Below are 26,489 nucleotides of genomic sequence, written 5' to 3'. Positions count from 1 at the left end.
ACTGGTTACAAATATGTAACGAACTGTTTCATAAAATTAATTACAAAGCCTTCAGTTAATGGCTTATTTCCAATAAAATATGTTTAATTCCACGACATACGGGATGTAACGTAACAATGGCTGCCCTCAGTCCGTTTGTTTCACTAAATGCTGAAGAAGTAAGAGCGGACAGTCAGGCTTCTGCCATGCCTTGAGCTGTGGTCGTCTGTGCCATCGGGGATGCTGAGGTGACCATCAGGCAGATGGAAGGAGGCCATGTTTGTTTGTTTTTTTTTATCACAGGCCAGGTGATTGAAGCATTTGTATTTCTAAAAAACTATTTTGGGTCCTTTTGAAGAGAAAGGTGGGGGGAAAGGTTTTAAATAAATACATGTTCTCTAAAATGGAAAAGTAATTTTAATTCTTTATATTTGCATAATATATAATGAATGATAATAAATAATATAATGATGTAAGTTATTATTACTGTTTTACTGGAAATGTTTCCAAAGGTTTTTAACATAACTTTGTTTTAATATTATAAAGGAATGAAATATGTGTTAATGGCCAAAATCCTGCTGGGGAAAAAAAATCAGTGAGGGCTGTTGCACTAGCAGTTTCCTGCTCTAATGCACTGTCCTTCACACGACTGGCCATGTGCCTGGTTTCATAGATAGCATGCAACAAGCTTCTGCAGTAGGATTCCGGCCAACACATAGCACCTTCTGTGTTTTCAGTGGCACTTGTTTTTTTAACAATACATTGCAAGCCATCTTGGGTCCTGGATCTGCAAGAAAGATGACAAGTGAACAACAGCTATTTTTTTAAAAGTGTGGTAACTCCGTCAATACCGTGTAGGAACCTATCGCCCCATATAAGCCTCTCCAACTTTTAAGGTATTTGGGGAAGGCCTTTCGCTCAGTCCCATCAGTCTCATGGACTGGTTCTGTGAGAATGTAACAGAGGGGCCTTTTCAGTGGCAGCTCCCAGCCTGTGGAATGTTCTGCCCTGGGAGGCTAGATTGCAAAAAACCGACCAACCAAACAAAAAACAAAAACTCCCTCTTGTCCTTCTGCCAGCAGGTAAAGTTCTTCTTTTTAAGACAGCCTTTTAACGAACTTGGACAAGGAAGTGCTATTCTGGAATGCAGTGCACACGTTTTTTTCCTACTGGCCTGAGGTCTGTACATTTTAAAGTGTTTTCAAACGGCATGTTTTTAAGACAGTTATGTGTTGTTTTTAATAGTGCCTTTGTGTTTTTATTTCTGTTTATTTTATTGTTTTAATTGATTGTGAGCTACCTTGACTCCTTTCTTTGGGGCAAAGGTGGCGCAAGAAAGAAAGAAAGAAAGAAAGAAAGAAAGAAAGAAAGAAAGAAAGAAAGAAAGAAAGAAAGAAAGAAAGAAAGAAAGAAAGAAAACTTTCTTTTTAAAAAATTAATTTTCCCAAGTTTATTTATCCCTCTTAATAGGCAACCCATAGGCCAAGGGACGTCTGACAACAGCCTAGTTCGCTCCAGCAGGATGCCTGCCTTCTGGTCTCTCGCATCCCACTGGGGAAGAGGATGCTTTGGGCCCTGCAAGAGAGAGAGAAAAAGAACTAAGGGAGGAGCGTGCATGGCCGTCAACCGGCTTCAACCCAGGCGTATCCGCCGACCAATGTTCTGGCAACTTCATCCTGAAGTTCTGCCAGCCAAGATCCATTTGCTTCCACCGGGAATATCCACCCGTCCATCTCTTCCACTCCGCTTCTGAAGCCAGCCTCTGCCAGCTCCCGAATGCTTGGGTCACACAGACACCCCGGCGACATCCACACAGAACGCCAGCCAGTCAATTCACACACACACACATACCAGCCACCCCCCCAGCACACACACACACCTTCACTCCACCAGCAATTCACACACACGCCTGGGCTTTCATCCACTGACATCCATCCAAGCTTCCCCCAGCTGGTTTCAGGAGGCTAACGTCCACCACCGGCTTCATCCGCCAACCTCTGTCAGCCTCCGCCTTGCGGCCTCAGCCAGCTTCCGCAGGAAGATTCCACCAGCTTCTGTCTGCCAACGTCCACCGACTTCCCCCGGGTCCATCGCTGACATCAGCCAGCTTCAAGCCACGGATATCCATCAGCCTTGAGCTGTTAACTCACAAGCCCACTTAGCAAGTCCCTCTGCTTTCGGGAGAGAACTTGCCTTGGTCAGAAGAGCTGGGTCCCCTGCAGCCACTGCCACTCTCTCTGCCGGACTGCCCTCTGGCCACTGGCCTCTCCTTTGATCCCCTGCCGTGCCCAGCCAGCCCCTTTTATCTGCCAGCAAAGAGGTGGAGCCCCTGTGAAGTCACAAAGACCCAGGGGAAAGGGGGTTGGGTTCCCAAGGCGGCAGCAGCAGCACCCTCAGGATTGGCTGAGTCCTGAAGATGATGTCAACAGTCCCTCACCCACAAAAGCTTGCATTTTGCATCATTTAAAAAAATATTTTTATAATAGTGGCCTATAAATGTATCCCCTATCACCAATCCTTCTGATTGTTAAATTGTAAGTATTTATTTGTTTATACTGTCCATGGGGGTGGGGGGGAGGAATCAAGCATTTAACACTTGCAGTGCAGGAGCAGTTGGTGTTTTTTTTTTCCCCCCCCTAAAGTAAAACCTCAGTATTCGGGGCTTTTTTGCAGTAATAAGTTGACTTTGTGTTGCAGTTTGGGCAGTCAGGCTCGAAAAGGTTCACCATCAGTGCTCTAGTCCATGAAATAGGCCATTAGAAATGGGAATGCAACATGTATTGTAGTGGTATATGAGGAAGAAGACCTGGATTTGCTGTTCCCCTGCTAAAAAATCCTCCATAAAATGCCATTCTTTTCCAACTCAACCAAGGTGTCTTCTCTTGACCAGGTCTGGGCCAAGATATTTTGCTCTCTGAGGCAGAGTGGCACATGTAACAGACCCCACACTCACCCATGTCAAAGTGTACACCTCCCAAGGCCGTCCACTTTTTTTTAGCACATAAGTAAGCAGGAAATCCCACGAGTGCCTCTTCTTACCTCTAGCTGTTTTTTTTTTAAATGCAATACTAACAAAATAAATAATAGGTAACCATTTTGTTTTCCGAGCACCCCAATAGGGGGGGAATAGGTCTTTTGAACAAATGCAACAGTGTTGTATTTAGCTAGTGGCATGAGTGAGAGCTTGGTGTGGATGTTTGTCAGATGTGGCTGGGATTCTTGGCCTCTCCTGTATTATTTGAGTGGCTCCTTGTTGCCTTTCTATCACTTTTGTTTCTTCAGGGATGTTCTCTTTGTCCTCTTTTGTCTGTGACGGATGGTCTGATCAGAAGGTTGTGCCTCCATAGTGCCCACCAGCAGTCTTGAACACAGAGAAGCTTCTGCACGAAAGTCTCGATTTTGTCCTATTTCATCCTGAAGGGATTTCTTGGAATTATAAACTAGAGTTTATTCCACTCAAAAGGGGTCATCCCACTGATAACCTCTAATTCATAGCCTTACACTTGTTATACAGGCTTCCTGCTCTTGGATGATAGAATTACCACACCTGCCTACTAGGGTGGGGGCAGCCACCTCATCCGGTCCAATGGTAGCAGCAGGCCTCACGCCCTGCCATTGAAGCAATGGACGTGTGTGAGGAAGAGTATGAGAGTGAGCCATCCCCTCATACCTCTAGCTTAGAGCCAGCAAGGGAAATAACGATGACAGAATGGGAAATTAGGAAAAAGACAAGGGAAACAGCAAGAGTCAAAACGAGAGACAGAAGCGCGTGACAGAGAAAGGGAAGAGGTTCATGCGGAGGAGATAGGGTTGGCGAGAGAGAGAGAGAGAGAGAGAGAGAGCCATGAGGAAGAAGGACAGTTAGTGCCGTTAGAAACGGATGAGAGAAAGGAGAAGCAGGGGTTAGAGGAGGCGAGAGAGAGAATCAACGTCTTTCTAACCACGTAAGAGAGAGCTGAAGCTAAAGAGACCGAAAGAGTAATAGTATTCAAAGAGAATGTAATAAAGAAAGGAGATAAAGGAGTCCAAGTGTTTTCAGTACCCAGGAAGAGAATTGCTACCGACATCGATGAAGAACATACTGAGAGATTTACCAAAGAAAGAGTAAAGCCGATAATACCAGGTTTGAGCCCGGAAGAATGGACTGTCCTGGTTTACCCCAAGGGCAAGGGTACGGAATGGATGGTACACCATCCAGATCCAGCCATGGAGAGGGAGAAACCAATAGAAGGAGAATGGGCCCGCCATCCCTGTTGCGGGACTCTGTGTGCAGTACGCAGCGGGCACCTGAGATTACCCACCGAGCAAGAGAAAGCAGCAAAAACCTACCATTAAGAGATAATAATAGTGAAAAGGCTCTCGTGGTTTTGGGAATGTTCACCCCCACAGTTATCTTCACACAGTTCAATAGAGTTAAATAAGGATGAAAATGCAAGTTGCGTTAATAAAAGTTCCTTTATTAATAATTCTGAGTCTTTTGTGTTGCCAGAAGAGGAACAGCCAAAGGTAAACCCTGAACCCGCTTAGAACGTGATTGTGCAACAGAGCAAATCAGCAAATGGGGGCACCCCAAACAAAAAAATTATAACTTTAAAACTGGATCTTGGATCAGCACCAAATTTGGCATAGGTGTACAGACAATCTGCACTTACTCTGAGCCAAATTTGTGGATGTTTGGGCAAACAGTTTTTGAGTTATGATTTTTTTTAAAATTAAAGCTATTTTACACATGGACATGTGCAGCCAATGGCAATCTTTTCTGTCTGCAGATTTAAAACAGATGAAATCCATCGAAAAGAGCAAATTTGTTCATCTTGAAAGAGCATTGTTTGTCCCAGCCCTTTTCTTAATTTGGAAGGAAACCAGGCATCATGGGGGTAATACTGGCTTTGGGAAAAGGCCATTTGAGAAGGGAAAATCCACTGAGTTTCTGGCTTTCTTTCTTATAAACTGGTAATCAGCACAAAAATTCTAAACATAAACATTTAGAGCCAGGAAGGGAGGTCTGAAAATTTGACCCTGCCAGTCAGGACCAAATTAAATGACTCTCGTGAGAAGAACTGTTTAACTCTTTCCTGGCCAAACAGACATAAAAAGAGTTTCTATTTCTGGTGTAAAAATATTTTGAGATTTTTTTTTAAAAAAAATTATACTTGTTGAAAAACATCCCTGTATGTTGCTTTGTGTTTGGGTGAGAAGTGAGAAAAGGAGCCATCTTCTGAGATTTTCACTTCCATGGTGTTGATTTGTGAATTGGTGTCAGCTAAAGAAGGTATCCTGGAGACCATCTTGACAGTTGCCACTGGTGTTGTCCACATTCAGGCTGCCCTTTGCTATGTATCTTGGCATCTTTCTTCCTGCTAGCTACACGGGCACAATATTGTGCAGTAATATCGGGCTTGTATTTCCTGGCTTTTTGAATCATGGTCCCACATCAATTCTGGTTGATGGTCCCATATCAACCAGAGGTTGATTGAAGAACTAAATATAGGTTTCAAAACTAACATTGCAAATGGGAAATTCAGATGCTATATCAGGACACTGTTGGGTGAATCAGGGCCTAATGGTTCACTGCTTAATATCAGAAGCTTAAGATCTAAGCAGGTTCGAACTCTTCCTGTGACTCCCTATTAAAAGGGATAAATAACTATTCCAAATGAAGCCAGTGACAATCTGATGTGCTTTCGAAGCATTTTTGTCTTCGTGCCACAGATCACTCCAGGTCCCCTCCCCCAAATTGCCTGAGAGTGGCAGCAACAGTTATCTGGGGTTTAATTAATGTACAGCTTAAAGCTGCATGGCTATTAGTATTAGCAGGGTGGGTTTCTCAGAGCTTGATTATCTTAATTACAAGCACTCTATTTTCTCATTTAGTTAATTGTCATAGATCTCCGAACGTATTCATGGTGCTGTGTGGGAAGCCAGTGCAATTTTTAAAGTACCGAAATGCAGATGTTTAAAGTGTGCGCTGGGGAGGTGGGGGGGAGAAGCTGTATGCCAAGGAAAGGTTTGTCCTGAATCATATCTGCTTACCTTCTGATTTTTTTTCTTTTTTTTTTTTCTTTTTTCTTTGAAACTAGCTCTGTGTGAAATGGGGTTTAAAGAAAACTAGGAGGCTGGGAGAGACAATTTCCTGGATTTAAATGCACCCAACCATCGAGTCTGCCGCACAGCTGCCTCCTGTAGCAGATGTGCAGGAGAGAAAACACACACATACACCTCAGGGAAAAAAAGTTTCATTAAAAAATTAATAATTTCTGTAACAGGCTAGCTTTGGAAAGATCATGCTGTTTTATAAGTATTAAACGCTCAAGCTTTCCTTAACTAGTTTTCTGGGTAAAGGTAAAGGTAAAGGTTCCCCTTGACAATTTTTGTCCAGTCGTGTTCGACTCTAGGGGGCGGTGCTCATCCCCGTTTCCAAGCCATAGAGCCAGCGTTTGTCCGAAGACAATCTTTCCGTGGTCACATGGCCAGTGCAACTTAGACACGGAATGCTGTTACCTTCCCACCGAGGTGGTCCCTATTTATCTACTTGCATTTGCATGCTTTCGAACCGCTAGGTTGGCGGGAGCTGGGACAAAGCAACGGGAGCTCACTCCGTTGCGTGGATTTGATCTTACGACTGCTTGGTCTTCTGACCCTGCAGCACAGGCTTCTGCGGTTTAGCCCGCAGCGCCACCACGTCCCTTTTTTGGGAGCAACAACTAAAGATTTCCTCTGAAGCTTTAATTCAGTAATTATCAAGGCCGTCTTATGCAATTTCCAAAACGATATGAGTTTATATCCTTTACACCTGCTTTGGTACTACGGATGGAAGATACAAAACCTGGCAGTAAGTATCAGCTGCCTTCACGGATGGCAGGGGTCGCTTTTCTTCTCCCTACAACACCGTCATATGAAAATCCCTCCCCGTTTTTAGTTAAAAACTAAAGAGAGAGTCGTAGAAGAATGGCCTTGGAAGAGGCCTATGAGACCATTCAATTCTAATCCCCTGCTCAGTTCAGGAATCTAAGTTCAGGTATATCTGACAGGTGGCTGTCTAACTTTTTCCCAGATGCCTCCAATTTTGGAATGCTCACTCAGCATTTTTTTAATCTTACAAGAGCCCTCACTTAGATGAAATGTGATTTTGAAGCATCCTGCGGTCCTTTCCTATTTAAGCCCCCACTTTTAAAGATATCCCCACAACCTTTCTTAATATCTTAAATGGCTTTTTATGCCTTATGTTCTGCGTTATTGTTATATTTTAACTTCTCAGTCTGCTATAACTCCACTTTGACCTGTGTTTCTGACAAATTAAAAACAGGAAGACACCGAATGCAAGGGAAATAGGGGGCAGGGGGCGGGGGGGCAGAATCTTTACAGGCATCTAACTTAAAATTAGACTTTTCCAAAGGGACCCTCTCAAGCATCACTACTTTTCACATTTTGCTTCCAGCAATACAGGTGTGACTGCTTAGCCATAGCTGGAGGTCTAAGGCTGGGCCCTCACAAAAAGGAAGAACATGTCTGATGGAGATTCACAGGTACACACACATTGCTAGGGAGGGAGGAATAGAGAGAACACTGATAAGAAGAGGGCAGGGATCCTTCTCAAATTCAGAAATAATCATGGCAGAACAGAGAATGCTTATGATCCGGCAATCTTGCTTGGTCTGCTGCCTAGATGCTAATTATTGACAGACAACTTCAATGATCCCTGCCTTCCCTTTGGGAGTGGGATAAATCTTTAACCAGATTTGGACTGGGCAGCCTTCCAAATGGAGTAGGGCAGGCAAGCTCTCCTGACCTTTGAGAGCCACATTCATGCCCATAACTAGAGATGGGGGACTTTGTGCTTCGTATGAAGCATGATGCACCACTGCCCAGGTGTTTCTCCTTACTCTCCCCACCCCCAGCCACCCTCTCCACCTACCAGGCTTCACGGGCAGCCAGAGTCCTTCTGCATCAGCGGCACACCCATCAATGCTGGAGACCAACCAGCCTGGCTCCACCTCTCCAGGCAGCTGACCACTCTGGCAGGGAGGTGGAAGGGAGAGTCTTCCTGTGTAGCCAAGGAGTGAATGGCTGCCTGGAAAGGCAGGGACGGGCTGGTCGGGCTCCAGCACTGATGGGTGTGCTGCCGACGCAGCACCCTCTATTCCCAAATCTTTTTAATTACAGATTTGAGGGAGGTGGTTAAGTGAAAAAGCCTCTTGTGATCTGTAGTGGTCAACAAATTGTGGAAGGCCCAAATGGTTCTGGGGGAAAAGTTCCAAACATGTCCTGGGACCTGCTGCTAGGGGATACAAGAAGACTTTCTGAAAAATTCTGCCATCATCATCATCATCATCATCATCATCATCATCATCATCATCATCATCATCATCATCATAATCCTGGAGGCTATGGGGTGGTGTGACCCCTCAGAGTTCCTGTGGGGTACCTTTGGGCCCTGAAAGGATGAATGTTGCCACCCCACATAGGAATGCTGTCCTATGTAAAGTTGGACACTAGGTCCCTTAACTGAGCAGCTGGAGTGTTCTATCACTAAAGGAAAAAGAGGGAAAGAATTCCAGCATACAGAGGAGTTCAACATAAGGTTTTTATGAAGCGGTTACCATGCCTCATTCACTGAATTTTGCAAGGGATTCACGCGCCCTGTTGTCCATTCATAACACTTCCTTTTTTACTGCTTCCTTCATCTAACTACAAGAAATCCATCCTGGGGGAAGAGACAGAATAGTTCCCCAGCACCTTCTTGTTGCTAGCATGAGGAGATACTCTTTGTCTGGAGTTACCCACATAAAACTGACTTGTCAGGAGGAAGACAACATGAGAACCCTTCAAAAGTTCAAGAAACATCCAACCCTTCAAGAAGTTTTCAGACACATAGGCCCTATCTGCCTTTTGAAGTGGTACAGGTTAGCCATGATTGTTAAGTGCTGTCCAGTTGTCAAGATGTGAAAGTTAAAATGTACACAGTGCTGAAATAATTAAGTTGAAATAAAAGGGGGACTTGTGGTAATTACAAAATACAAATAAAAAATACAAGTACACCACTACAAAAAAATCATCATATAATCTGCTAGCATTCATGGATCCGGACCCCTTCGTCAGGCATGTACCAATGTGAAGAACTTCAAAGTCCAAAAGCTCTTGGCAAGATGGATTTTGTCTCTTTACTGTACCTTTTATGCTCCTGTATTTTGGATTGAATATATATATATATACATATATTTAAGCATTTTTGTCTACATTTTTTCATTGCTGCAAGACTTTTGGATGTTCTCAGCAACTTTGAAGTACTGTTGTGCATATGTAGATAAGTAAAGCTTGCAGAATTAGATATGCTGATGTTGTCTGGAATCATTCAACAATGAAAAGACTTATACCTTGACCCCCAGATGAATTTTGATATGTTTGGAAATGATTGTCTGATTTCATTCAGAAACTAACCCTAAATGGGATAAATGCCAGTTGTGCTGAACATATAGACTTCTGATATTTCCCTAGAGATCTATAAAGTTCAGGCATAAGACTCTCTGAACTGACTTAGACTGACTCTACTAGGGCTTTCAATGTAAGTGGTATATTTAAGGTGTGATTTTATCAGTGCCGCCTTCCCTCAGTGAAGTTCCATAGCTACTGTAAGAAGTTATTTGAACCCAAGTCTCCTGAGTCCTAGTCTGTAACTGTCATAGAATTATAGAAGCATAATAATAAAATCATTGAGTTGAAAGGGACTCATAAGATTATTGAGTCCAAACTCCCTGCTCAATGCAGGAATCCACACTGAAGTAGATTTGACAGATGGTCCAATTTTCTCCTGAATGTCTCCAGTGTTGGGGTGCTCACCACCTCTCAAGGTAATTTGTTCCATTGTTGTACTGCTTTAACAGTTTGAAAGTTTTTCCTGACATTCAGCCTAAACTTGGCTTCCCATTATTTCGTGTCCTGCACTCTTGGATGATCAAGAGCAGATCCTGCCCGTCCTCTGTAGGACTGCCTGTCCACTGCATCTTGCTTAGTATCAGACAAGTTGGTCGCCTCAGTAAAAACTAGGACTCTGTCCACAATAAAATTGTGAAGGATAAAAAAAAAAAAGACCCAAAGCCTAAAAACATTTTCTTCAATTAGCTGTAGTGGAAACCATAGTTACGTGCCAAGGTAATATTACCACCATCAGACCTGTCGTGCAGAAATAAAGGCCAAAGTACTAGAAATGTGTTATTAGCTCAGCTTTGGCTCTTTGAATTGCTCCCAGTTTGTCAGTGTGCTTCAGAAATGCAGGTTAGTCCTGACCTGAGGTCACATCACAGTTTGTTTTGTGGAGGTCAATTCAGAGGGCTGGCTATTATCTCCTAGGCTGTCTGACATGCCTTCAAAAAGCCCTCCGGTTCCTTGGTGGATTCTTTCTTTCTTTCTTTCTTTCTTTCTTTCTTTCTTTCTTTCTTTCTTTCTTTCTTTCTTTCTTTCTTTCTTTCTTTCTTTCTTTCTTTCTTTCTTTCTTTCTTTTTCTCCTGGAGCCACATGAAATCCAGCTGTGGTCCTCTATCTATCATCTGTCTCAGCCTCAATTCTCTCTCAGCGTTGCTCTCCTCCAACTGGCTGCTGATGATTTGGATCTTATTTAAGAGTTGCAGTCATAGCTCTCCACTCTGCATGCCTTGCCGAAAATACAGTGAGTCATCAGTCACTCAGCAGGAGGGAAACCTGCCATCGCTTTTCTGGAGCTGGCTCCAGATGTGGAGAAAGCAAGCGCCGCCTCGGTCACAGTGCAACAGGGTAGGCTAACGCTAAGGATGGAGTTTTTCCATCACATTCTCCGCGTGGTGCCACAAACAAGAAGCGTCTCTTGGCAAGTTTTATTTTTTGAATGACTGCACCACCTTGTGATGTGACAGGAGACACCTATCAAAATTCCTTCCTCAAAATAAAAATTCTGCTTTAATGAATCTAAGCATGCTACCCCACCGCATCCTTCTCTACCACCCAATTTTTCACTTTCTTTTTCAAATATAAATTTTATGGTGTAAGTTTACCGTCCATGTATTTCTACTATGGCTAATTGGAGTCACCACATATGTATTATTACATGTATCTCCTGAACACAATATTAGCCAGCATATAGGTTCTCTAGTGGTTCCTCCACCCTTTTTGTCCCTCCCACAGTTTTCTGAGGGCTGTGACAGGCCAAGACCAAGAGAGCATGGTCAACAGGGCTTTCCATTCAACTTACTTCTAACAATGCATAGTTGAAATTTAAATAAAGTTTAAACTGAGGAGCCCTTCCATCACCTCCTTCCCCCCCCCCCCAAACAACTCCCTTGGCTAGTTCAGTTTATTTCTAACTATTAACTGTTGATTTCTTCTTGTCCCTTGGATTCAGCATTTCTACTGTTGCATATAAAATTAATGTCCCAAGCTAAGGAATATATACTGCAAGTCATTTAAACTGTGTAGTTTATATGTAAATAGACACATAGGCAAAAATGGTATATAGTTACCCACTGGATAGATACAGTATGTGCTTTAATTTTGTACTGCAATTTAACTGTTGCTTCCAACAGATGGGAAAGTCATGCAACATTTTCAGTTCATTTAATTACTTATGTAAAATATTGGCTTGTGTTAATTAAATTCAATAAATTACATAATGGTTCAGAGATTCTACTTAGAGAATTTTTGCAGATGATACACCAAACGTTAATTTATTTGAAAACTAAAACTAAAAGAGCAGCCCAAAGCAAGTGGGTGCGGAGATGTAGTTTTCTCTATCTTAAAAGCGGAAAAGAAAATGGAAAAAGTGATCACTGTTTGAAATCCTGTTGCTTAGCATTGTAAGTTGCATTAGGGTAGGCCCACTGAATCATTGATGAAACATTGCTGCTATAATTTCCATTGATTCAGTGGGCCTGGTTTAATTATTACACTAAGCAACAGGATTACAATGGAATCTAAGGAGCAGTTAGTTGACTTACCAAATCCCCAGTGAGTCAATGGATCTACTTTAGCACAAATCACTATATTAAGCAGCAGGATTTTAGCCATTGTCTGATAAAATCTTATTTAAGACATTAAATTTATTCCATAAACTCCAAATCATTTAGAGGTGCTTGACTTGTAAAACTTATATAGTGTTTTGGCTTTGTTTTTTCCTAAACAAGTGATACCTGGTGGTGCAGGAGCCCAACATGACACCAACATTCATAATTTGTTCTTAGGGCAAGTTGAATTTTGCCATATCTGCACAAGTCTACATCGTTCCATTGATGGTTGATCGTAAAAGGCCACAGGACAGCTCCTACTCACCATATGGGTTGACGCTGCTGACAGTTCCACCCATCTCTGGATTGGTAGCAAACAATCCACCTCCCCGCAGAGGTGGACGTAACGAAGGTCCAGCCCCCTGGGGCCAGACTATCCACCCACCCATCCACCGCCACCATTGGCTTCGCTCTCCCTTCCAATCGCTCCGGAGCTCCTGATTGACTATCCACTCCTGGCAGGAAGAGGGAAGATGAGTCTCCCTACCAGGCTGATGAATGGCTAGTTGACCGCAAGCTCCAGAGTGATTGGAAGGAAGTGCGGAGACGGCAGCAGCAGCAGACAGTTGATTGGACGGTCCGACCCCAGGGGGCATTTGTAAACGAATACCCCCATCTCTAGTAGCAAACAGGGAAGTGCCAGTCATTAGGTGAAGTGCTTATATTGACACACACACCCCACACCAAGGAATGGTACTCATTCTAGAATAACCATTCTTCACAAACCGAAAGAGTTTCAGAGCTATGGAAAAAAAACTTAGATCAACACACTGATGACATAGCAGAATGTTGGTCAGTTCTGGAGATCAGGTTAGTCTCAGAGAGAAGATAACTTCTTACAGATGTTGCAGTTAATTCAGCTTCGTGTGACATGCCCATACAGTGCTTTAGAGTGAAGAAGTAAGGAAAGTCTCCCAGTAATGAGAAATGTGCGTTAGTGTCATGGATCAGCAAAAATCAGTACAAATAAAGATGCAGAAGTTCAGAATAAAGAAACAAAATGCATCTCGGATGGGTCTCTTGCGCAGCAAAGAGTTTATTGTAGAGTGGGTTGGCCAGGTGTACCTTCACACAAAAGGAGATGACCACTAGTGTATTATCCCATGGACGTTTTGCATGTGATTTGGGCCTGATACATGCATAAGATTATCACTGGGCTGAATGAAATGATTCATAACATTCTTATTTATTTATTTATTTATTTGATTTATATCCCGCCTATCTGGACGAATAGACCACTCTAGGCGGCTTACAATATAAAATAAAACAATATAACACAACAAATACATAAATAGTACGAACAACAGCTACAATAAATAAAAATAGAGAAAATAAGGAAAGAAAGTCAAGAATTGGCTGGAGGGAAGGCCTGAGTGAACAACCATGTTTTTAATTGGTTTTTAAAGATGCCCAGCGTAGGGGCCATGCGAATGTCAGGAGGGAGATTGTTCCAGAGGCGAGGAGCCACTGTCGAGAAGGCCTGGTTTCGTGTCTTCTCCTTCCGGGCCTGTCTCAGCGTCAGGCTCCTCAGCCTCACCTCCTGACTCGCACGGGTGATCCGGGTAGACCTTGGTGGAAGTAGGCGTTCCATCAAGTATCAAGGTCCTAAACCGTTTAGGGCCTTATAAGTGAGCATTAAAACTTTGAAGTTGACGCGGAACCAGATGGGCAACCAATGTAATACGGCCAGTGTTGGAGAAATGTGATGGTGTTTTCTCACTCCGGTAAGGAGTCTGGCCGCCGCATTCTGCACCACCTGAAGCTTCCGCATCAGCCTCAAAGGCAGCCCCACATAGAGCGTGTTACAGTGGTCTAATCTTGAGATTACAAGCGCATGCACCAAGGTAGTGAGCGCCCCCGTGTCAAGATAGGGTCGCAGCCGGGCAATCCGCCAAAGGTGGAAAAAGGCAGTGCGGACCACCGACGCCACCTGCGATTCCATGGTGAGCATCGAGTCCAAGTGTATGCCCAGACTACGAACCCCACTCTTCACTGCCAAGGTGATCCCCCCGAATGTGAGGGAGTCACCCAAGCCACCTACCGCGGGGGGACCCACCCTCAGAACTTCCGTCTTATCCGGGTTCAACCTCAGCCCGTTCTCCTGCATCCATTGTAGTACGCCCCCCAGGCAGCGCTGGAGGGACAGGACAGCATCACCTGCAGTTGGTGAAAAGGAGATGTAGAGCTGGGTGTCATCGGCATATTGATGACACGAAGCCCCACACCCCCTGATGACCCCACCCAGTGGCCTCATATAGATGTTAAACAGCATTGGGGAGATGATCGACCCCTGTGGGACCCCACAATTGAGACTCCACGGGGCCGAGACGCTCTCCCCAAGCTGTACTCTCTGGGAACGGTCCCCCAAGAAGGAACAGAGCCAGGCAAGTGCCAAACCTCCAATTCCCAACTTGGAGAGCCTCCCCAGGAGGATACCGTGGTAGACGGTATCAAAGGCCGCTGTGATGTCGAGGAGGACCAGCAGAGACACTTTGCCCCTGTCGGCCTCCCTCAACAGGTCATCGTACAGGGCAACCAATGCCGTCTCTGTACCATGGCGCAGCCTGAAGTCCGACTGAAATGGATCCAGGGCGTCTGTTTCATCCAGGTGAGCTTGGAGCTGATCAGCCACCACCCTCTCAACCACTTTGCTCATGAAAGAAACATTGGCGACGGGCCTATAATTGCCAATTTCATCCACCACCAAACTAGGTTTCTTTCTTATGGGCCTAATGAGTGTCTCCTTGAGGGCAGTTGGAAATCTACCCTCAAGGAAAGACTCATTTATTATTACTGTGGCCCATTCAGCTGTTATCGGCCTGGCTGCTTTGATTAGCCAGACCGGGCAAGGGTCAAGGGAGGAGGTGGTGGCTTGACAGCGATCAAGCACCCTGGCCACAGAGACAGGCGTTACAGGCTGAAAAGAATCGAAAGTCACCGGGCAAGACAGAGCGCTGGACATCTCAGCTCGACCCACTGTGTTTAAAAAGAGAGAGCTCCCGGCGGATGGCCTCCACTTTAGATTTTAAAAAGGCTGCAAACCGGTCAGGTGAAAAACTAGGGGGAGGCCTATCACCTGAGCCAGTTCCGGATAGGTCGCGCACTATACGGAATAACTCCGCCTGTTGGTTGGACGCTTCGCTTATCCGGTTAGCGAAGAATGATCTACATGCAGCCTTTACCTTGGTCAGCTACCCAGTTATGATCCATCGGGTTCTTCCTCCATCTATGCTCTAGCCTTCTCCTTATTCGCTTCATCGCTCGAAGCTCCTGGTTAAACCAGGGCGCCGGGCGAGTTCTGCGCCGGAGAGGGCGTTTAGGCGCGATCGTGTCTATGGCCCTGGTGGCAGCGGTGGACCAGCTGTCAACCAGGATGTCGACAGGAGCGCTAGCCAGGTCAGCCGTGAACCCTCTCATGGCATCCTGGAATCCAACCGGATCCAGTAGTCTTCGAGGGCGGACCATAGAAATAGGTCCCTGCTCCCTGCGAGGGGGGAGAGCCACTGTGAGGTTACATTTTATCTTGGTGGACAACTGATGGTGTAAGTGTATCACACACACACACACAAAAGAAAAACCTTTGCTGATACAACACATTACAAATTTACTCAGAGTTTTTTATTTTATTTTACTAAACAAACATCCAACCTAAACAACATAAACCTAACACCACAATAAAACACAATTACATAGTACACCAGTGCCACCATCACCCTCAGGGCTAGCGTTAATAATATTTTAAATTTCATTCAGTCCATTTTCTCTCCAAAACTTCACTGTTTCTTCCCTTGGTGCATACCCTTTCCCTCTCCGAAATACACATTCCAAGAATACACTCCATATTTTCTTAAAATCATAATTTTTGATAGGCCTCTTCTTATTTTCATATGATATGTCAGTTTATCATTAATTGCCATATCCCATAATTCTCTATGCCATTTACTCAGAGTTTTGTGTTAAATGTTGAAATCTGTGCAGAGATGGGAACCTATAGTCCTTTAGATTTTGGTGGGCTCCAGCTACCAATTAAACCAGCCAGGTTGGCCAACAACTGGGTATCATGGCAAACATAACCCAGCAACATGTTGGGCTTGTTGCCCAGGTTTCTCCACCCTGTTGCACATCCAAGCCTGAGCCATCCAGCATTATTGAGAGAAACCATGTGTGCATGTGTTAATAAGAAAATATTTAAACACCCACACATTGTTACAACGAAGCTATAAATGAGAAGGAAGAGATCAATTTATGCCTAGAAGGACTAGCAGTAAGAAAAGTTCTACCACTGTTTCACATGACTTCGAAATTCAGGGTTATGTGTAGACAAGTGGTATTCAGCATATTCTTTGCAATCAGTCATATTCACACTGCAGTACTTCTAGGACACTCATCTGGGTAATCAAGGAGAGATAGGCATTGAACTGAAGATTTGTATCTAGGTGCTTTTCAAAATCACTCCATCACACATTCACACAGAAATATATTGTGTTGAACTTGCACACACCAATGGAATAGGTCAATCTGTGAACAGCTTTTCAGCATAGCATAGAGTTTAAAGTTTTAAAAAAAGTTCCTTAGTCATCCATTCACAAATTATTTTAAAAGCATATTTTTTTAAATCTATAAAATGTGTGCTTGTTCTATCTGGACATTCATGCTCTGTAGAAACAATAAGAATAAGAAGCACTGTTATTGGGTTCAATCAGAGTGAGGAGCTTTTGGCTTGCTAGATGTTTTGTCCTCTAGTCTGTATGGAGAATTAGTGCAGGGAAAGTGCCCCAGAGGGAGACCACAGCTGCGATACAAGGACATCTGCAAGCAGGATCTGAAGGCCTTAGGAATGGACCTCAACAGATGGGAAATGTTGACATCTGAGCGTTCAGCCTGGAGGCAGGCGGTGCATCATGGCCTCTCCCAATTTGAAGAGACCCTTGTCCAGCAGGCCGAGGCAAAGAGGCAGTCCCAAAACTAGCAAAAAAAGGGAGCTGGACAGGGGACAGATGCTGTTCATTTTCAGTGTGGAAGGGATTGTCACTCTTGAATTGGCCTCCTCAGCCACACTAGACACTGTTCCAAGACCTCTATTCAGAGCATGTTACCATAGTCTCTCGAGACTGAAGGATGCCTACACAACTGAAGTCCAGAAAATCCAAATAGTTCAAATGATCTGCAGGGTTAACAGCTCACCATTTCATGAGCTAATTGCCCATGTTGATTGACAGGAAACATAGGAAATTCATAGTTTAAGACAAACATATGCAATTGAGTAGATATACTGTGCTGCAAATTGATAGTCATATTCCAGAGTGGACTTCCAGGGGCCAGGAACATGAGGGAAGTGTTTGTTCCTCCACCAGAAGGCAAAGATCTTTCTCTTCATTCTGGCTCTTGGCAGTTGAAGAAATAAGGAATGCTGTGCTACTCTACTTCCACTTCTTAAAACGTATATGCTTTTAATGCGTTTTCAAGGCCGAGATCCAAATGATAATCCCAAGCATCAAGAGACCCATGGGTTGGGTCACTCATCATTCAGCAGTTGATTCAGTGAGAATGTTCCAGCCGGGTCTTTCTTGCTTGCTTGGTTGCTTGGTTGGTTGGTTGCTTGCTTGCTTGCTTGCTTGCTTGCTTGCTTGCTTGCTTGCTTTATTTATTTATTTATTTATTTATTTATTTATTTATTTATTTATTTATTTATTTATATTTTATTTTATTTTATTTTATTTTATTTTATTTTATTTTATTTTATTTTATTTTCAAGTGGACCCAAGGCAGCATACAATTAAAAAAAACGACTAAAAGCTAAAAACAATAAGATTTTATAATACTTAAAAAGAACTAAACAGATTTCAATTAAAATTAAAAGGCAAAAACAATTCAAGTTGTTTAAAAACACGTTAAAAAATAAGCAGACAACAGCCCCATATTTAAGCAATCCCTCAGGCAGCCAATTAGAAATGCCTGCCTGAAAAGTAAGGTCTTTGCCTGCTTGCGAAAGGACAGCAAAGAGGGGCCCAGTCTGGCCTCCTGTGGGAGGGGAGTTCCAGAGTCTGGGAGCAGCAACAGAGAAGGCCCTCTCCTGTGTCCCCACCAAACATGCCTGTGAGGGTGGTGGGACTGAGAGAAAGGCCTCTCCTGATGACCTTAACTGCTGGATAAGTTCATAAAGGCGGATACAGTCTTTGAGATAGCCTGGACCCAAGCCGTCTAGGGCTTTATAGGATAAACTCAGCAATATGAATTCTGCCCAGGAACAGCTAGTGGAGCTGTTGTAACATCTTTTTGTGTGAACAATGCTGTGTGAACATCAGTGTGAAAGAACCTGTTCAAATCCAGCAGAAGGAAAACTCTGTGACAAATCAGGGCAAACCTAGCAACAATGGGCTCATCATCATACATTGTGCTGACTAGCATGTAAATAGGGAAAAGAAATATCCATGAAACACATTTGCAACATATGGAAAAGTTCTTATATGCTGTCAAGTCTCCCCCAACATATGGCGATACTGTGAATGAGCCATCAGCAAGATGTCCTCTCCTCAACAGCCCTGCTCAGCTCTGTAGTTCCTTTATAGAGTTAATCCATCTTATATTTGGTCTTCCTCTTTTCCTGCTGCCTTCCATCTTTCCACCTTTCCCAGCATTATTGTCTTTTCTAGAGAATCTTCCTTTCTCATTTTGTGCCCAAAGTAGGACAGCCTCGGTTTCAACATTTTTTTGCCCCAGGCTTGATTTGATCTTGGACTCGTTTGTTCTTCTTTTTGGCAGTTCAGGGTATCTGCAACATTATCCTTCGGCATCACATTTCAAACAAATCATTTTTTCCTGTCAGCTTTCTTTACCCTCCAGCTGTTACACCCATACATGGTGATCAGAAGTACAAGATTGTGGATGACCTTGGTCTTGGTCTCCAGTGACACATGCTCACACTTGACAATCTTTTTTAATTCCTTCATTGCTGCCCTTCCAAATCTCTGTCTTCTGATTTCTTGGCTGCAGTCTCCATTTAGATTGATTGAACCAAGGTATACAAAATTTCCATTTCAATTTCTTTATTGTCAGCATTAAAGCTGTTTAATTATTCTGTAATCATGATTTGGGTTTTCTTAATGTTCAACTGCAATCCTGCTTTGGCACGTTCTTCTTTCACTTTCATCAGAAGTTGCCTCAAGTCATTGCTGCTTTCTGCCAGTAAGATGGTGTTATTTGCATAACTTAAATTATTGATGGTTTTCCCACCAATTTTCACTCCTTCATCAGAATTTCTTTATATGCTCTTCATACAGATAAGATAAAATGCACACTTGACCAATCCGTTTACCTATAGGAAACCATTCTGTCTCTCTGTATTCTGCCTAACAGTAGCTTCCTGTCCACAATACAGGTTGCGAATCAGGACAGTCAAGTGCTGGGGCACACCCATTTCGTTCAGAACAACCCATAGTTTCTCATGATCTACACAGTCAAAGGCTTTGCTGCAGTCTATAAAGCATAGACTGATTTTCTTCTGAAACTTGTTGGTGTGCTCAACTAGCCAGAGGATATTTGCAATATGATCTCAAGGGCCTCTTCCTTTTTGAAATCCACTGAGTTCACCCACTGGCCATGGAGAAGTAGACTTCCATGTTTGCCCCTCCTCCCACTTTTTCAGCCAAGGAGGCTACACATGCAACCCTGGCACCATAGCACAAAGCTGACTTTATGCCAATGAATATTTGTTTGCATTAGAGAAGATTGTTTCCAAGTCATGTTCTGATTGGAGCCACATTAAATACACAGGGGCATGCAAGCATACCCACAACTTGGAAAGTGTACTTTTGGGATAGACTGGTGGTGACACTCTATCCTCCCTTCCTATGCTCACACCCCACCATTTTATGGTGTGTGTTTGCAACTAGATTCAGTGTGTGGTGTGTCTGAACTGCAACATCTGGACAAAGGATAGACTAGAGATAACTATTTCTCCAGCATATGTTTCTGCACACTGTTACATGGCTGTTCATTCATGAGTTCAATGGATCCTATTCTCTGTATACCTACCATGAAGAAATTTGGAGGGAAAAAGTCCAATTAACTCCAAAAGGGCAATTAATAGTGCCTTAGCCAAAGTACCAGGCTAATTTCATCTTGATGCTATAGAGTTGCTGGGAGAGTTTAGGTTACAAAGCTGTACAGTGATAGATAGTGGAGCCATCTGAACTTCTGGGAAGAGATGAGCCGGAACTCAAGGTCGGAGTTTAATTTCCAAGCTAAGTCGTAAATTGCCCTGACTCCACTCTGATGAGGCAGGCGTAGGTGGAAAGAAGCATGTTTTCTGAAAGGTTCAGAGAAAGTCTTAATTTGATTGGCTGAAGGGAGGTATCCAGGAGTCTGGAGATCAGGGCATAAAGTTAGTGAAATTCCTTATTTTTAGGCGCTCTTTATCTAGAAATTCAGTATATTACACTATTGGTAAGAATGGCACTCTGCACTACCTAAGCAACCTCTTTAAGTTCGTGTTTTAGCGTAGGATAAGGTAGCTTTATTATTTTCACCTTAGGATAAGATAGCATTCCTTTCCCCCCCCCCCCCCTCTGGATGATTCTTGTACCGATTGTCTTTTTATATGACTCGGCTTAATGGTTTAATGAAGCCTTGTGATGCAGTGGTTAAACTACAGTACTGCAGCCAAAACCCTGCTCATGGCCTGGGTTGAATTCCAGATGGCTGGCTCAAGGTTCACTCAGCCTTCTATCCTTCTGAGATCAGTAGATTGAGTACTGTGCTTGCTGGGGAGAGGTGGGCAATGTGTAACCTGCATAATTAAAATGTAAACCACTCAGAGAGTGCTCTAAGAACTATGGGGTGGAATATAAACAGCACACTTTACTTCTTCGTTTTTCTCCTTTTCTTTTAAAAGTCATTTTCTTTTTTTTTTAATTTGGCTTGTCATTTTCTTATTCTTTAACTGAAGTTTAAAATCAACCTGTTTCTTGGTTGGTGACTGGTGAAGCTTGGTTCTAAATGTAGTTCCTCATATTGGAATAGGCTACACTAACATCCAGTGTCATCTCTGGTATCCGGCTTTATCTCCTTCACAGGATTGATGTTTATCCAGCAGGGAAAGAATTACTGGACCTGTAGTTCCTGGAGTATAGGGATACAAATGCAAATTAACTCTGGGCTTCTGAAACTTGGTGTAATTGGGCTGCATTTTCACACGGCATTTAGGAACAGTGGGTGGATTTTGCCCAGCCTGGTAGCAGTGCTACTACATATTGTAACTGATCCAAAGACAAAGGTAAATGTTCTTGACTTCTCCTAATTGATTAAGTTCCACTGTGTTCAGTGGCTCTCATGCCCAGTCAAGGGTGCAGAAGACTATATGCTATATTATTGACATCAGCAGGGACTCGGGAGGTAGTGGAGCGTTCTTCTCCTAGAGAGAGATGCCCATTGTCTATGGCCTGCCCATGGACAAATAGCTGTCCAAGCTTTCCTTGAGGGAAGCCCATAATGTGTGGTTCATAGTTTCAAAACAACAGCTAAAAGAGGAGGAGCCAAATATAGGGCAAGATGGGGCTCTGTTGGGAGGTGGGGCATGGGGGGGTGCTGTACTGGGGGCCCTGGGGTGTGAACATGTGGTCCAAGGCCACATTGTAGCATCCTCTGCCATAGGTGGTCTTACCAACCCTCAACTGGTATCGAAGATGACATATCAGATATGTCCAAGTGAAGAAGAAAAGTGCTTTCATGGTAGTAAGCAGTGGAATCTAGGCAGTGGGAATGGAAACAAAGGGGAGAAGGCAGTGTGTAGTCACACAGCAGTGTTGGAACTCTCATGGGGCTTCAATCAAGATTCCTACAAGGGTGTGGGTCGTTTTAATTTTCAAAGAGGACCTATGCTGATTGCTGGTTTCGCCACAGGAGCCAGTAAATGAAATGTTGGGGAATTCTAATAAAATACAAAGGCACTAATGAGAAAATTAAATTGGTCATTATGGAGTGGAAGGTAGCAGGAAAAAAAAGGGATAAGAAGCTGACAGATTAAAGTTAGACAAGTCTCAGCTTTCTCAAATAAACAAAGTTAAGCATCACCGAATGAATATCAATGGTGGATAATTCAAAGCAAGGAGGAAATAGAAGTGAGACATTATTGCCGAGATGCTCACAAAGTGTCACTGATATGTACAAGATTAGCAAATGAGTATGCCCCAGAGAGTCGGATGGAAGGGTTGCCAAAATTCAGAAAATCAAATTTAATTGACTTGTTTATTGCATTTTCATACCACCTAATTGAGTAGTTTGTGGTGATAAAAATGTTGTGGCAATTCAACTGGTATGTGAAATAATAAATATGTTATACAGTATTCTCTCTATTTAGTGACATAGCAAAGGTGTGCCAATTGTCCGAGGAACAAGCTTTCTCATTTACAATTTTTTTTGGCATGATTTGTAGCTTTTCGAATCAATACTTGTTTAAAATAGTGATGCTGTATGCTGTCAAGTCAGAACTAACTTGTGGGGCTTTCAAAGTAGGTGAAATATTTAAGGAGTGGTTTTACCCATTCCACTCCGCCAGTGAGTTTCCATGGCTGAGCAGGGATTGAGACTCAGCCCATCACTCTGTCCACTACATTACACTGAACGTGTTTACAATATAGGGTGTGAAAATTCTTCTACGAGAATCCAGTGGTGTGCTTCCATCAGATCCCTCTGATTTCATCAAATCAACATCCTGCCCACTATCCCATGCATTCTTCCCAAAAAAACTGATCCAGAATGGGATCAGGTTTTTTGGCACCACAGAGGGCTTCGGTGAGAGGAAAAGAAGAAGGAAATCTCTATTCTGTTGGCCTTCAACACTACTGGAGCTTGCCCCAAGTCCTTCTCACATGACATTTTGCCAAATCCCACTCCCACCCTTCACCTGTCTTTTGCTCATTCAACACTGTAGGACCTTGACGGGTTTTTTGTTTCTATTTTTTCCTTCCTACGTGGCAATTGATATGTATATCCTGTGTGCTTTCCTAATATGTGCACTTCAGTATGCATTTTTCTCAGCGACTAAGTTGCGTCCATGAATATTTTTCTAATGTATACACTTTTAGCTGCTTGCATTCTTGAAGTGAGGTTTCTTTTATTTCATGGTTTGAGGCTTCTTTTATCTCCCTGAGATGCACCACAAGCATTATGTGTGTGGGTGTGGGGTTTTTTTCCAAAGGCAAGGTGGATTTTGTCTTGCAGTTAAGTCTTAGAAAGTGCAAGAGTGATACTTCCACAAGGAATTGTGATCCCGACTCAGATCTTTTTAATTCCAAGCAACATACAGGCATTAAGGGGCAAACATTTAGAGATGATGTCCAGGTTGTGGAAGCTGAATGGCTTAATGGCAAATATTCCAGCAATGCTAGGCAAGGATATGGAGCACAATCCCTTCATTTTTAAAATAAAACAAACGTTATTGCCCTTTGTTGACAGCATAGCTGTAAAAGGAAGGTATATAAAATTAAAATCATACAACAATAACCCATAAAATAGTCACCAACACAGTCCTCTGTTACGTTACTCTCCTGTGTTTTGGGTGGTATACGTATGCCTTGTTCTTACTTTCTTACTGCCTGAACACTATTGAAACAATGTACTATTGAAACAATGTGAAAGTCCATGCTGCAAAGTCTCTGTACAAATAACTACTCCTGTAACATTACTCAACGTCTCTGGTAAAGGTACTTTATCTCCTTCGGTCTGCTTTGATATGTTCTGTCCGGTCCTAATTAGTTCCCCCTTATGGAGCATTGCCTCCCTGCAAAGCTGCCAGGAAGACCAAGGAATGCCCTCCAACTTCACAGTATCTGATTCCACTGTTCTCTCTGGGCTAAGAGAAGGGGGGTTGTTTGAGATCTGACATGCATCAAGATCTGCTGACACAAGTCCTGGCAAACCCATAGTCTCATCCCGAATTATTTCAGAACTTCTCACCTGTCCTGTGCTCTGAAAAGGAGCTGAAGATGGTTCTGAGTTGACTTCCAATGCACTGCAGTTCTATGGAGCACTGCAGTTTTCCCTTGGGTCGGCCGATGCTATTCCCCGGCGAACTTTCTCCTGCATTCCTCTCTCTGCGCGCGGCTCCAGGGCCTGTAAATCCTTTGTTTGGACGGGCGATAAATCGCTGTCTTCTCTGGAATGCTCCTTAGCATTCCACTGGGCCTCGTTAACTCTTTCCACACAAACATCTTGCATCTCAGGGTTGCTCCCAATTGTTTGGAGCGTCTCATTGCAGTAATTCCCAAAGGAACCCTGCTGAACTTGGAAAAACCTTTGCATCAAGCCAGGTTCTGTGCTAAGAAAACGTTTTAAAAGGATGTTTTCCTGATAAAGCTCACGTATCAGGAAATCTCTTTCCCTAATTTTCTGCTTGGCTTGCTCGAAAAATCCCGAAGCCACTTTCAAGAGTATATCCACGGTATCTGACTAGTTTTTCTCCTCCATTTCTGCTTGCAATCTAGCCTTGGCTAGGTCAGCAACCAAAACTTCTAATAATAGAAATGAAAATTTAAAAATCTCCTCTGCACTTCTGACCAACTGCTGTCCCTTCTGCTATCCTAAGATAGGTGAGAGAACAAACAGCTGCCAAACCAAAATGAAATTAAAAATCTCTTCTGCACTTCTGACCAACTGCTGTCCCTTCTGTGACCCTAAGATCTGTGAGAAGACAGACAGCTGCCGAACCAAAATACTGAAAAATCCAAAAGGAAGAGAAAAGAAAAACTGTGATCACTCTGTGAACTCTAAAGTTACAGAGATGATCAATGACTGAACTGGGTGCAGATAGATACCTCCAAGATCATAGGGCATGACTCTAGGCCAAGCCAGATGCAACTAGGTACTCCTGACAGATCCTAAAATCATATTGGGGAGACCCAGAGCTAGTCTGGAACACAGCCAGGTGCTCCGGCAAATCCTAAGATTATAGGAGTACGCTTAGGCCAAAACAAAAAAAAAACCTGGATGCAAGTTCCAAAACAATGTAATCAGAGTCATTTATGCAATCCTAAGATTGTGAAATGACCTGCTGCTATTACAGAGTGCAAGCACTCTAAAAATAAAGGACATGCATCTTGGAATTTCTTCACTACAACGTTGTAACAACCTGCACATGCCTTCTGATTAAATCCAATTGTTTCCTAACAGTTTGCTTGTCCCACCGGGAATCTCTTTCTTAAAAGAGCACCCCAGATTCTAACACACATTACCACAGCCTGAAGATTTAACACCTCTCACCACAGCCTTTAGATCTAACTGCTGGCAAACAGTGTTTCCTAGGAAATTACTGTTTACACCCAGGGAAGCACCTAGCTCCTTGAAGCCTCAGTGTCCCACTGCAATCAAAACTTAGCTTGTGGATCAGAGTCACTCAAGCTGTTAGATAGAACAAAAATTGGTCATCCTGAGGTACTACAAAACCCAGCACGTGGTCCATCGCGCAGCTGCCACCATGTGACGAACACGGGTTCGAAAACACGCGTGTAAGCTTGGACAGAGAGCAATCAGGAGTTTGCACATGCTAAAATGGGCTGAAAGAGTCCAATTCAGCCAGCCATGCTACAACACTCCTTCCCACAGGTCTGCCCCCATAAGAACACCCTGGTACTCTCAGATATTATTGTGAAAAGATCAAGTGGGCTTTGTAGTCCTTAGACTTAACTTGCACCACTGACAGGACTCTAAGTAAGCTAGGCCGAGGCAGCACTCTCAGATGACCCTATGGCAAGTGTACTGTTCAGGAAACCAAATGAGTTTTATAATCTTTATTTTATTACAGAAAAAGCATGTTACTAAGCCAAATTAAACCAAAACAAATAAACTAGCATTGTGCTGTTTAGTTACACAGATGTAGTGAGGCAAAGAAAACATAAAAAATAGAAAAGTATTCAAAAACCCAAAAAGCCATTAAAAAGAATACAAACAGTTCCAGTCCAGGAAATCATTAGTAAAATAAAATAATCCAAGTAGGTTATGAAAAGGCTATAGTCCTCAGTGATCCTATAGAATAAAAACCCCTAAACAAAAGTAAAAATCCATTATATGTCCCATAGTCCTTAGAAAAGAAAAATCCAGTAAATATACCATAGTCCTTACAAAATTACAAGAGCATAGTCCATATGGAGTATTCCAAGAAAAGAAGTCCATAAAGAATATTCCACAGAACAGTCCATAGAAAATAGTCCATGCACAGTCCTTAGGTAAAATCCCATAAGTCCAAAAGTAATCCAGCAAAGCATAGAAACCAGTCCATGTAGGTAGGCCACCAAACTCTCTCTAAAGACATCAGGGTAAGTCCCAAATGGCTGAAGTGTAGGTCACGAATCACTGAAAGGTCGGTCTTGGAAAGACAATGTCCATAGGTAAAAAGTTCCTTTTTCAAGAGTAACTGGCAAGGGCCTAATGCACCTTCCCACGATGTCATCCAATCAGAGTTCGTTACTAGGCAAACAGTCCTGTTAC

The 26,489-nt window shown here is 43.1% G+C and overlaps 1 protein-coding gene and 1 long non-coding RNA gene across 2 annotated transcripts in view; one reads left to right on the top strand and one right to left on the bottom strand.

The window, feature by feature from the left end:
• The window catches only part of B3GALT1 (beta-1,3-galactosyltransferase 1), a 440,553-nt gene extending 434,520 nt beyond the window's left edge, over positions 1 to 6,033 (top strand). Inside the window, exon 6 of the transcript XR_013545770.1 lies at positions 1,059 to 6,033. The gene's annotated coding sequence lies outside the window, so the exon portion shown is untranslated. The remainder of the gene's footprint in view (positions 1 to 1,058) is intronic.
• The window catches only part of LOC144589585 (uncharacterized), a 284,446-nt gene that overhangs the window by 44,526 nt on the left and 213,431 nt on the right, over positions 1 to 26,489 (bottom strand). The gene's annotated exons all lie outside the window — the stretch shown is intronic.

Source organism: Pogona vitticeps, chromosome 1, assembly GCF_051106095.1.
Source record: "Pogona vitticeps strain Pit_001003342236 chromosome 1, PviZW2.1, whole genome shotgun sequence".
NCBI classification, from domain to species: domain Eukaryota; kingdom Metazoa; phylum Chordata; class Lepidosauria; order Squamata; family Agamidae; genus Pogona; species Pogona vitticeps.
This window is presented reverse-complemented; position numbering and strand designations above follow the sequence as displayed.